Source organism: Mesocricetus auratus, unplaced genomic scaffold, assembly GCF_017639785.1.
Source record: "Mesocricetus auratus isolate SY011 unplaced genomic scaffold, BCM_Maur_2.0 Super-Scaffold_100676, whole genome shotgun sequence".
NCBI lineage: Eukaryota > Metazoa > Chordata > Mammalia > Rodentia > Cricetidae > Mesocricetus > Mesocricetus auratus.
Window position 1 is genome coordinate 122,930,548 of NW_024429266.1, and position 12,350 is coordinate 122,942,897.

Below are 12,350 nucleotides of genomic sequence, written 5' to 3' on the forward strand. Positions count from 1 at the left end.
GCCACATGGGACCTTCTCTAAAATCTACCACATATTTGGCAACATAGCAAACCTCAACAGTTACAAAAAATTGGAATAATTCCCTGCATCTTATCAGACCACCATGGTTAATAGTTACAATTCAACAACAACACAAATAGCAGAAACCCTACAAACTCATGGAAATTTAACAATGTGCAATTACACCATTCCTGGGTCAAGAAAGAAATAAGAAAAGGATTAAAAACTTCTTAGAATTCATTCGAAATGAAGACACAAAATATCCAAACTTATGGAACACTTTGAAAGAAGTACTAAGAGGAAAGTTCATACTACTAAGTGCTCATATGAAGAAACTGGAGAATAGTCACACTAGAGAATTAACAACAAAACTGAAAGCTCTAGAACAAAATAAGCAATCTCACCCTAGGGGAGTACATGCCAGGAAATAATCAAATTGAGGGCTGAAAACAATAAAGTCAAAGCAAAGAAAAACTACAAAGAATCAATGTAACAAAGACTTGATTCTTCAAGAAAATAAAGAAACCTTTATCTAAACTAACCAAAAGGCAGACAGAGAACATGCAAATTAACAAAATCAGAAAAAACAAGGGTGACATAACAATGGACACTGAGGAAATACAGAGTCATACTTTGAAAACCTGTACTCCACAAAATTAGAAAATTTTAAAGAAATAGACAATTTTCTGAATAGATATCACTTTCCAAAATTAAATCAAGAACAGATAAGCAATTTAAACAGACCTACAACACCTAATGAAAAGAAGCAGTCATCAAAAGTCTCACAACCAAATAAAGCCCAAGCCAGAATGGCTTCAGGGCAGAATTCTACCAGAAATTTAAAGAGCTAATTCCAATACTCCTCAAAGTATTCCATACAATAGAAGCAGGTCCATTGGCAAACTCTTTTTACAAGGCTACAATTACCTTGGTATCCAAGCCACACAATGACACAACTAAGTAAGAGAACTACAGTCCAATATCCCTCATGAACACTGATGTAAAAATACTCAATAAAATTCTAGCATAGAATCCAAGAACACATCAGAAAAATCATCCGCCATGGTCAAGTAGGCTTCATCCCAGGAATGCAGGGATGGTTCAACTTTAGAAAATCTGTCAATGTAATTCACCATATAAACAAAATGCAAAAGAAAAACCACATGATGATCTCACTTGATGCTGAAAACGTCTTTGACAAAATCCAACACCCCTTCATGATAAAGGTCCTGGAGAGATCAGGGATAACAGGAACATACCTGAACATAATAAAAGCAATAGACAGTAAACCAACAGCTTACATCAATCTCAATGGAGAGAAAGTCAAAGAAATCCCTCTAAAATCAGGAACAAGACAAGGCTGTCTGCTCCCTAAATATCTCTTCAATGTATTACTTGAAGTTCTAGCTATAGAAATAAGAAAACAAAAGGAGGTCAAGGGAATGCAAATTGGAAAGGAAGAAGTCAAAATTTCACTGTTTGCAGATGATATGATAGTTTACATAAGTGACAAAAAACTCTACACATGAACTCCTACAGCTTACAAACACCTTCAGCAAAGTGGCAGGATACAAGATCAATTAAAAAGACAGTAGCCCTATTATATTCAGATGATAAATGGGCCAAGAAAGAAATCAGAGAAATGTCACCTTTTACAATAGCCCCAATCAACATAAAAAATCTGGGGATAACACTAACCAAACAAGTTGATGACCTGTATAGCAAGAACTTTGAGTTTTTAAAGAAAGAAATTAAAGAAGATACCAGAAAATGGAAAGATCTCCTATGCTCTTTGATTGGTAGGATCAGTGAAGTAAAAATGGCAATCTTGCCAAAAGCATCCTACAGCTTCAGAGCAATCCCTATCAAAATACCAGTAAAATCCTTCACAGACCTTGACAGAACAATAATCAGCTTTATATGGAAAAACAAAATATCTAGCATAGCCAAAACAACCCTTAACAATAAAGGAACTTCTGGACACATAACCATCCCTGACTTCTGCCGGGCGGTGGTGGTGCACGCCTTTAATCCCAGCACTCAGGAGGCAGAGGCAGGCGGATCTCTGTGAGTTCGAGGCTGGGCTGGACCGATAGCCTCCAAGACAATACAGAGAAACCCTGTCTCGAAAAACCAAAAAAAAAAAAACCAAAAACAAAAACAAAAAACCATCCCTGACTTCAAGTTCTATAGAGCTAGTGTTGTGATAACAGCTTGATATTGGCACAAAAATACATAGGTAGACCAATGGAATTGAATTGAAAACCATGTAATTAACCCACAAACCTATCAACACCTGATCTTGGACAAAGAAGCCAAAACTATAGAATGGGAAAATGAAAGTATCTTCACCAAATAGTGCTGGCATAATTGTATATTGGTTTGTAGAAGACTGCAGATAGATCCATGTCTATCGCCATGCATAAAACTTAAGTCCAAATGGATCAAGACCTCAACATATATCACCCAAACCGAACCTGTTAGAAGAGAAAGTGGGAGGTATCCTTGAACGAATTGCTACAAAGAGTCTGGTTTCTGAACATAACTCCAATAGCACAGACACTAAGATCAACAATTAATAAACGGGCATTCCAGATACTGAGAAGCTTCTGTAAGGCCAAGGACAGAGTCAACAAGACAAAAAAGGAGCCAACAGAATGGGAAAAGATATTAATTAACCCCACATCTGGCAGAGAACTGATCTCCAAAACTTACAAAGAACTTAAGAAACAAGTCTCCAAACCACCAAAGTATCCAATTAAAAATTGGGGTACAAAACCCAACACAGACATTTTACCACACCACTACCAATAAAACAAAAATTAATAATAACAGGAATTAACAGTCACTGGTCATTAATATTAATTAATATAATATTAATATGGACTATCAGAATCGATACATAAACGGAATCTGTCCTTTTGCTGCACACAACAAACACACTACATCTTCAAAGACATTACTTCAGAGAAAGTGGTAGGGAAAGATTTTCCAATTAAATGGTCCTAAAAAACAAGTTGGTGTATTACATGCAGGTTCTTTTGGGCTGTCCTCTGGACAGTTCTAAGCAATAAATCAACATAAATCACCACATAGTAAAAAATGAGCACTTTAATTCAGTTAAACTCCCTAATTAATAGGTTGCAACCTGCAGCTGCTAAAAAAGAGGAATTTCTGTTATCAAATTTATAAAGGTATTCATAAAAATAAACTACTAAGATAAGAAAATTGTGCATTGTATCTTGTATTTCTGAGTGTTTTTCATTTATTTGTTATTATGTGTACAGTTTTCCACCTGTATATATGCCTACCAGGCAGCCCATTTTCAGCACTAGTCTCCAACTGTTTGTGCTTCCTAACATGCTGAAATATGAGACTATCTCATTTAAGTGTTTTTCTTTATAAAAGTTGGAATGGTAATGGTGTTTCTTCACAGAAAAAAAAGATCATTGACTAAGATGTGAACCATAATTATTTTCCCTTAGAATTAATATTATTTTTAAACAACAAAAACAGATGAAATCTTGAAAGTCCCAGTCAAATAGATGGTATTAGAAGAAACCATCCTGAGTGAGGTAACCCAGTCACAAAAAGACATACATGGTATGTACTCACTCATATATGAATTTTAAACATGGGAATGGAATTGCCAGCCTACAATTAACCCAACAGAGAGACTGGGAAACAGGGGGTACCCTAAGAGAGATATGCATGGTATTCCAGAAAAAGGGAAGGAAACAGGATCTCCTTCGAGGATTGGGAGGTTGGGGTGAAGAGAGCAGAGAAGGAGCTGGGAGAAATAGCAGGGGAGAAGAGGATCGGAAACGAGGACATGGGGAGCTTAAATGTTGAGTTAGAGGAAGAATAGAATTAAGTAGGATCAGAGATACCATAATAGAGGCAGTCATTACCAGTTTGAGGAGAGATCTGGCACTAGTGAGATTTTCAGAGATTTACAAGGATGACACCACCTGGCAATCTAAGCAATATTGGAGACGCTACATTAAATACCTGCTCCCAAGAAAATGAGATTGATGACTACCTTATATGCCATCCTAGAGCCTTCATCCAGCGACTGGTAGAAGTAGAGGAAGACAGCCACAGCTAAACATTGAGCTGAACTTCTGGAACCCAGTTGCAGAGAGGGAAGAGTGGTGAGCAAAGGGGTCAAAACCCGGCTGGTGAAAGCCACAGAAACAGCTGATCTAAAGAAGTGGGAGCTCATGTACCCCAGACTGATGACCAGAAGGCTAGCATGGGACTGATCCAGACCCCCTGAGAATGGGTATCTTTGTGATTTTTTTTGAAAATTTCAAAAAATACCTCAAAGAACACACAACGTCCAGTGTTCCTGAGATGGTGGATTCTTGTATATACAAGTCTAAACTGGCTTTATTACAGATCATGTTAAAATTGTTTCACAAAAAGAAATAAATTGTATGAATTGATGTGTGTTTGTGTATAAGCAAATCCATACCCTTTATCTTTCTATTTTCATTAGAATTCAAATTAATGTTTCATTAAAGAATTAAAAAAAGTCATACTCCAGAGTGGTTGTGGGTGGGAGTTGTTATACGATGCAGAGGAGTTTGATTAAAGTGAAAATAAGAGAGAGAAAATGGCAACAGCATTAGCCATGGAAATTTGAATGGGGGTGGTGGGTAGATGGTGTGCATACATGACACACACTCCTTGTCATGAATGGAAACATCATCCCTACCCCTTTGCCATTCAATGCTGTGGTAAACAATGCACACATACACTCCAAGATTCTTTCCTGAATGGTGCTGATTTAAAATTATATTTTAATATACAAAGAGTATATGCAAGTAAAGATCACTGAGAGTTTGAAGAATTGTGTACTTCTGAGATGAGATCTCTCAATGGGCATCCAGTTTCAGATGAGTCAGCCCTTAAATCATACACACACAAACAACATGAAATGCACTTGGTCTGTATCTTTTATACATTTGCAAAGTCATAAGTGTTTATACAAGTAACAGTAATGATTCAAGAAGACTGAGGATGTGAAAAGTAGTAAGCAGGATATGAGAGGCTGGAAACAAGGGAGTATATGGGTCAGTGATGCAACTATATTTGAATATGTTATATATATATATATATCCACATAATATATATATTTTTTCTGATGTGTCATATATTTTATGTAATATTTATGTTTGTGTAACTAATAGATTTAATTATTTATATGAAATATGAAGTATGTTTAAATATAGTTTGAGGTTTATATACTAATATGAATATAATGTATTCGTGTTATATATGTATATATGTATATATAGCCTATAATTATACTGTGATGGTTTGAATAAGAGTAGACCCTGTTGATTATCTATTTGAATGCTTGATTATGGTGAAATTCTATTTGAAAGGGATTAGAAGGTTGGCCTTGTCATAGGACATGTGGTCCTCCTGGAGGAAATGTATCGCTGTGGGAATGATCTGGGGTTTCAAATGCACAAGCCAGGCTCTCTGAGGGTCAGGATGTAGAACACTCAGGCCATTTTCAGCACTAGCCAGCAATTGTCTGTACTTCCCACCATGCTGATAATTAGCTCAGCCTCTGAAACTGTAAGAATATCTCATTTAAATGTTTTCCTTTATCAAAGTTGGCATGGTCATAGTGTATCTTCACATAAATAGATCATTGACTAAGTCATGTACCATAATTATTTTCTCCTTAAAATTATATATTATTTTAAAACAACAAAAATAGATGAGGTTTTGTAATTTGTTTGGTAGAAGAACTTGTCACAGTAAATAAAACTGAAATTGAGTGTTATAAAGTCGCAGCAATGAAAAATGGGGATCACCAGAGAAAAAAATATTTGAGGTACCAATCTAGTGACCATGAAGGTTTTCAACTATCTAGATAGCTGTAAAGTGTGGATGTGCCTAATATTACAATCCAGGTCCAAGGAATCTTCCTATCATATATAAAACTCCTGATTTAATATTCACCTTGCAAGTTTGCAGCTACATTTGGAATTCTTTTTTTAATTTTAATTTAAATAGCTCGTTTTACATGTCAATCCCAGTTCCCTCTTCCTCCCCACCTCCCGCACCCCCATCCCCCTCCAGCTTCCCACCCTATTGCCATTTCCTTCCACATAGGGGATATCTAGCGTCTGTCATTTCACTCAGGGTAGGGTCCAGGCACTCCTCTAAGAGTCCAGGCTGAGTGAGCAACCCTCTCTGTGCCATGGACACACGATGTCTGTTTGTATTCCAGGTATAAACACTGATCCACTGCTCAGGACCCCATAGGTTGCCCAGGCCTCCTCACTGACACTCACATTCAGGGTCCAGATCAGTCCCATGCTGGCCTCCCTGCTATTGGTCTAAGGTCCAAGAGCTCTCCCCTGTTCAGATCAGCTGTCTCTGCTGGTTTTGCCAGCCCATTCTTTGCCAATTTGCTCATTGCTCCTCTCTCTCTGTCACTGGGTTCCTTGGGTTCAGTTCAGTGTTTAACTGTGGGTGTTTGCCTCTGCTTCCATCAGTCACTGGATGAAGACTCCCGCATGGTTATAGACATCAAGTTCATTATCAGGAATGGACATTCAAGGTGGTCTCTCCACTATTTCTTAGCTTGCCAATTGGTGTCATCCCTTTAAATCACTAGAGGTCACACTGGTGCCTGATCTGTCTTCTAACCTATGATTCCCTCTTCCCCCTATTCTACCCCCCCAGTCAACCTTCCTGTTCCCCCATGACCTACTCTCTCTTCCCCTCCCCCCCTCTTCTTCCCAGCTCCCACTACCCCCCACCCCTCACCGTGTTCCCCATCTGTTCAGAGGATCTTGCCTCATTCTTCTTCTCTTGGGTACTATGCATATAGTTTAGGTTCTTTCCTGTTTCCCAGACTATCAGTGGAAGTGCAGACTGACATTATCCTGATCCATGTCTAAAATCCATATATGAGTGAGTACATACCATGTTTGTCTTTTTGTGACTGGGTTACCTCACTCAGGATGGTTTCTTCCAGTGCTATCCATTTCCCTGTGAATTTCAAGATTCCATTGTTTTTTTTCTGCTGAGTAATAGTCCATTGTGTAAATGTACATTTGCAATTCTTTTACCTTGCGGTTTTACTTCTCTTTGCTTACACTGAGAATTCTTGTATGTATGAAGGAAACAAATCCTTGAAAAAAGTAAAGATAATCATGTTTCCTTTCCTTCATGAGCACCAGCTTTAGTGACCATATCTAGTTTGACCAGTAGAGAACACAACACACCCATTCATAAGGAGCACATGGCTCTATTTCCTAAATCCTCCAAAAGGAAGTAATAACCCAGATTGACGTTTTGGAAACAAGTGAGTCAATGCCCTTTAGTACTTTGAAAATTCCAGTCTCTCTTTCTGATCTGTTAATTCTTTTCATAGTTTAAATTCAATCTGAAAGAAAAAAAACAGAGCAGAATTGGTATTATTATTGATTAAACACAGGCATATGTGGATATTTCTGCTTCACTTGTGGGTCTGATTTTAAACCAGAGTAAACTACATAAGTGGAATAAGGATATTTACCATATCACAGGTGTAGTTTTTTGTCCCATCAATTCTGCTCAAGACTGTACATCACATACTCTAACATGGGCGACAAAGCCACATCATTAGAAATCAGATTGAGAACAATAGCTGAAAACAGAATATTCTCATTGCTGGAGACTGCCATGCCTCGTTCTGAGAAGCCCTGACTAGAACAGCAGTCAGAAGGGTACATTGTTTATATTCTGTATCCTGACTATAGCTCTGAATTAAAATTGCCATGACAAATGTTTACTGAGATTATTATTATCACATAGCAGCAGTTCAATATTACTGAGAGAGAGATGGGGTTAACTTTTCATTGAGGGCAACAGCCTTTTTTATAGGTTGTCTATAGCCTTCTAGATGAGCCCACACATGCACACATATGGGAAACACTAATTGGATTTAGTGGCTTAAGTAAAAAAATAAAACAAAAACAAGAAATTGAGACAAAGATTGGAGATATTAGGAAGAGATATTTTGGAAACTGGAGGGACAGAGTCAGGCTGGATATGACTGAGATGTATTGTATACATTTAGAAAAACTGAAAAAAAATCATATGATTTCCTCCAAATGACAATTTATTTTTCTAGCTATGTAGAAATTGCAAATTCCTTATAGATCCCTCACTTTATTGTGATGAGATTTTCCAGCAGGATTTTAATTATATTTTGAAGTGCACTGCCTATCTTAGTAATGGTTCTACTGCAGTGGATAGACAACATGACCAAGGAAACTACTATAAGAGAAAGTGTTTAATTGATGGTTTGCATACATTTTAGAGATAGTCTGTTATCATCATGGAAGGAAACATGGAATCAGGCCTGGAGCTAGAACAATAGCAAAAGGTACATCCTGATACCTAGGTTATGAACATATAGATGAAACTCTCGCTGAGAATACTTTGTACATAGCACTGGGGATGTCAAGCTGGAACTAACCCAGAAGCTTCTTCCAAATGATTGGTTCATATAGTATGCTAAGATACCATGAAAGTGTTCAAGTGAGAAAAAAACTCAATAATCCTATACATCCATAAATCCATCAGACCCCATTATGAGCACAATAGGACAAAAAAGCACTAAAGGTGCAATAGTGCCACATACATTTTCAGGAAAGCTAGAGATGTATAACTGAACCAGTGATCTCCTTCACAGTAATTTTATTTGTGAATAGTTTATTCACATAATTCCCATTCCTAACGTATCCTTCACTCTCTCTACTCCATCTAAAATCATTGCCTCTTTAAATGGTTATTGTCACATATGAACACACATGAATATATATGTGTGGCTAAATTCATAAATGCAAGTGATCATGGGATTCCATCCCGAAATATGTCTACAACACAACCTCTACATCCAAGGCTTAGGAAATTCCACTGAATAGAGTGCATAATGACTATAGGAGAAAAATGGCCAGGAAAATTGTTCTGAGGTTCCATCTTCTACATATGACAAGGTAACTACACCAGTGAAATATAAATAATATGGTTGTCTAAACAAGACCTTCATAATGACACAAGACTCCACCATAAACGAAAAAGAGAGATAGCCAATTGGTGATTGATGAGAGAGAGAGAAAAAACAAGCAAAAGAGAGAGAATGACATTTCCCCAACAGTGAGTCCCATAACACTTTCTTCAGTAAAATGTGGTTAGCCTTTAATACTGGTGTAAGAGCAACACTAAATGGAATCAATAGGTTACATTCATACATTTAATTGTTTCTCTGTGTAGATAGATTAGCTGATAGATAATACATTGATGCTAGGTAGATAGATACAATAAATATGTTCCATAGATGACTGACCGATAGCAGCCAGCCAGATAGATAAATGATAGACAGCTTTAACTGTCAATATGACAGGATCTTGATCTGTCTGGAAATTGAGTCTCATGTACACTGTCTTGGCTTTTGCATGTTTCTTAATTTTTACAGAAAGACCTAGTTCACTGAGATAAAGCCTTCCACTCCTGTCACTCAGCTATAAATTGATAACCTGTAGTGTACACTGGAGGAGTTGCTGTCCTACACACAATAATTCCATTTAAACTCTGAAAATATGGACATCTGTATTTTAGGAAGTTTCTACATCCCTAAGTTTTTTCGGATATTTTAAAACTGTGAGCCTTGTGCACTAAAATGTACAATATTGGAAAAACATCTGTTGCTGCATATCCAGATTAGGCTTTTGTATATTTGACACATGTGTGATTCATCTGGGAGAAGAAATGGCAACTGAAATTGACTTTTGATCATTAGTAAAAAATACTCAGCCTTGATGGTGTGTCTCAGGTTTATTCTTCTGCTCAAATTAGTGAAATGGACAGCAAGGAGCCCAATGTTTTCCACACATCCTTCTTAAATCCTTTACTGTGACAGATTGTAGCATTCCTTGCTTCCTAAAATAAAATACAATGTAGTCCTCATTTAATATCAACTTTGTGAACTCCCAAATGACCTTGTAGTTCTTAAGAGCATATGAATAAATTCACAGAGTAGATATATCAGTGTGATAAAGATATCCACTTAGTATTTAGTTGACTTTGATATTTGAGATAGTGGCAGTATAAATTCAACAACACAGCATGGGAATGTGTCTTAATTACTGTTCTATTAATTTGAAGAGACACTTTGGCCACAGAAACACTTGTAAAGGACAGCATAGAATTGGGAGGTAATGGCATTTACCAACTGTTAACAATTTGATGAATTCATACATTGAGGTGTGATTATAATGAACATTTCTTCTGGAATTTCCTCTCTTAATGCAGTAAGAGAAGAAATATCACTTTCATTGAAAGCTTAGTACATGTTTTAAAATACATAGCTCAAGAAAACAAAGTAGTAGCCTCAAGAATTACAAACTATTATATGTAGATTCATAAGAAACTGTTGCTTTTAAAAATCTTATATCTGTGTATCGATCTCATTACACTCAATTTTTCCTTCCCATACATTTGCATACATAATATAATTTCATACAGTAGCATCCATAATATAGTCAAGCAAAAATGGTTTTTTCCCTTGTTGGTATTATAATGTATTCTGTGTCATAAATATACTATTTTGTCAAGCGGTTTTTTTGAACCTTTTTATATCCATTTTATAGGAGAGAAAAGCGTATTCTGTCTTTTTCTTATAATAGTGCTTTCATCACTATTTTGCTTGAAGTTTACTGGTGCAGAGATATATACTCTCAGATTTTTTCAAGCATCATCATGATACATGAAGAATCTTTAATTTGCATTGAGTACAGAATACAACAGTGCTTAAACAGTTTTATGTAATATAAAAAAGATAAGATTGAGATCAAATAACAACACAGGCATCATGCATCAGCAACAAAGCAATCTCAAATACTCAATCTTTATGCCATTAAAATTTGTTGGACAATACTTCAGAAATGAGGCCATGAAGGGCAGCAACATTTTATCATTTTTCCAACTCCCAAAGGCCATTCACCAAAAATTTTTATGTTGCTGATATGGAATCTACTTCATAGATACAATGTGATAGAAATTTATTCTGACAGAAGAGAAGGGAACAATTTGGATTCATTCCTGATAGAGAAACATGGGTGATTTTTAGTGGCAGGTGGACCATTTAGATCACATATACTTTAAAGTTAGGTTTTTGGACAGAATCATCACCAAGTAGATTCTACAACTCAACAAGAGCAAAACTTGAAAGATACACTTTCTGAAATGGCCAGATAAAAACATTACCAAATTTAATGGGTTTTAGACAAATGTTTAGACATGAAAATATGGCATAAGAATCTGTCATTGCATATTTGAATTATTAATTGTATTCAAAAATTAATCCAAATCATAGAACATTGCAAGTTGACATATACAGACACATTTTATTTTCAGGAGATTTTTCTAAGGTGTACATTTTTGATGTGGTGATCAGGAGCAGAGCTGGATTTTAAGAACTGATTTCAAATATTGATCATTCTGTATTCCTGTATAAAATCTAATTGGCATCTTTTCTAACTCTCCTCTATGAAGTGCAGCAAGGGGAACAAATTCCACTGAAAATGATGGAAGAATATGTTAAATTGACCATTATACACAAAGATTCCTATTGAAAGCATTATAAATGTCTGCAAAAGAGGTAATACCAATGTTCTTTTCTCTAAAATAAGTTGAAGTAAGAGCAGTTCATTGGTTCTTGATTCCAATACCAGTCTCTAAATTAATGATTAAAAATCCATACAATCACTAATGAAATTCAAGGCAAGTTTTTAACAGTCATTCAATTGTTTCCTCTCATAAACCAATGTATTAAATGAAAGTGTTGGTACAGTGAACACAAACATGATAGTTAATAATCCAACTCATGGGAATTAAAGGATATTTTAACTCAATCCACTTATCTAAAAAATTGTAAGTATGCAGGAAGATAAGACATTATGGCTTAGGATAATACGTACAAAAATATAGAATGTGAAATCAGTTTACCAGGAGACAGATAAGTCTACTGAGAAAATAAAATAGAAAATAAGATTAACATTTTAAAGTACTGATTGATTCAACTATGTTGTAAAGTCTAAAGGACTCATAATTTTAATACAGTTCATCATTGCCATGTGTGAATCATATATGCCTATGTTTTCTACATATTTAAGGTAACAGAAGGCCTCAACTCATTTCTAGACAGAATTAATTCAATTATCTTTTGCAAAAATGTATAAATATAAACTATGTTGTGCAATGTCATCCTCAGTCTAAGCTCCATAAAGTGATTTATTTCTGGGAATTCCTTCAAAATTTACACCGGTATTCAC